At 48.3% G+C, this 1890-nt stretch overlaps 1 pseudogene; it reads left to right on the top strand.

The window, feature by feature from the left end:
- The first annotated feature begins 535 nt into the window (after positions 1-535).
- On the top strand, positions 536-654 carry LOC119096111 (uncharacterized; annotated as a pseudogene).
- The last annotated feature ends 1236 nt before the right edge of the window (positions 655-1890 follow it).

Here is a 1890-nt window from a genome sequence, read left to right as displayed (position 1 = left end):
TTACCACTGACATATGCACACTTCTTTGCTAAATTCACTAGCGGATTGATTAGAATAGTTAGTTACCCATCCAGAAGGCAGTATAGTAAGAATGAGGTACTCTACTGTACATTGCAATGGAATGTGTCATAAAGCATGAGGAAAACTGCTGTGTGTGAGCTTTTTATTTCCGTATGGTTATACACATGGCCAATACAAATGCTATGAAACACAACAACTGTGTAAAACCAGATCCAATCCAGCCAATAGCGCCGCAAACTTCCTCTGTGCGCATGATCAGACTAGCCTTGATAGCCCTGGTAGATAGCCTCGATCAGACTGCAAGGCTTAGAAGCCCGCTTTTCCATACATCACTTGTGCGCCGGAAATGTCGCGAAACATGACGAACCAACCAGAATCTGCCAGCATTTCTGCTCACGTTGTTGACATTGGTTGTCTGGCAACGCATGTACGAACAAATATCTGCACAGTGCACGCCGGTCGCCATGCGCTGATCGCGGCCGAATTCGCGCGGCCACTGGCAACGCTGTCGCACGGCAACGACCATACCATGCTGAAAATACCAGTTCCCGTCCGATCACTGAAGTTAGGCGGCATGGGGCCCGGTTAGTACTTGGATGGGTGACCGCCTGGGATCACTGGGTGCCGTTGTCACTTCTTCATATCCAGCTGTTCAGAAAAGTTTATCGGGCAAGTTCGGGCCCTTTCCGGCACAGCATCTGCTTTTAGGTGCTGTGGACCCTGACGCACACTGTCCGGCACTTGACGGCTTTGATACTATCTCCGGACAGCCCAGCTGGTCCTCGATCTGGCCCCTAATCGTCTGTCCCGAGCCCGTTTGGGACTTAGGGGACGGGGGGGGACGGGGGGACGGGGGGGGGGTGGCCCATGCCTCCATGACTGGGTTTCGTTCCAGCAATACTTATCCGATTCGCTGTCGATTTAGTCATTCTAGTAGTTCGAGATGTGTTGTGTTGGCTGTTGGAGTTGGTCGTTTTCAGTCGCGTGGCCAGTACAAAGGAGGCCCCCCGCGGAGGGGGTGAAACCAGAAGGGGCATGCAGTCCGAACCTCGGATAAGGGCGGGCGGTGTGGCACGGTGGTGGGCGCAAATTCATAGACACATATGTCTGGACTATGAGACGAAGGCAGCTGAACGGGGCGATGTGCACAACCGGTATTGTACTTTTTACATCGCGTTGTAAGCTCAACATGCGTTAAGGATAATATCGTCCGCCTCATGATATCGGGGGCTGCGATTTAATACGCAGCATAATACATGTCACAAGACAAAAATCATTCAGGTAGTGCGAAGTTCCGTCTTTGTTGTTCCAGTTTAGCTGAATAGAAATTTATTTAGCCTAACTTTCTGCAAAGCCAGTACAAAAAATCCGCCAAGATCAAGTGCTATCCAACTGGTGGTTACCGGGGGTGAAAGTGTCTTCAGTCACCAACGAAATTTGGAACCGTCTTAGTTGTGACCTGGAGCCAAATATTCCAGATCCATCGCAATAACACTTTTATTGCGATAAGCTACAAACACATAAATGTAGCTACTGGGCTAACGCTCCGCGGACTATGGAAACTGCAACGCTTGGTGTCGAGGTTTTTGTTGCTACGATTTGCGAGCGTGCATGTTAAAAAGCACGTTACATAAATTGCATCACTAATCGATTCTGATTGAATGGTGAACATTTGCAGGCGAACATGGCTTGGCCATGTTAAAACACATTGTTGATCACTCGATCTGCAATCAAGCTTTCATCCTCAAAGTTGGTTCAGACGTATCGATCTACAACCTACATTCACAATGTCCTCAATGTCTATAGAACCCAGATAAAAAATTTTGACAAAAATGCTGAATTCTATCGGTTTAGAAAGAGTCGACTAAC

This window comes from Pollicipes pollicipes, unplaced genomic scaffold (assembly GCF_011947565.3).
Source record: "Pollicipes pollicipes isolate AB1234 unplaced genomic scaffold, Ppol_2.1 Scaffold_4219;HRSCAF=4965_pilon_pilon_pilon, whole genome shotgun sequence".
NCBI lineage: Eukaryota > Metazoa > Arthropoda > Thecostraca > Pollicipedomorpha > Pollicipedidae > Pollicipes > Pollicipes pollicipes.
Note: the sequence above shows the minus strand (reverse complement) of the source record. Positions and strands in the feature narration are given on the sequence as shown.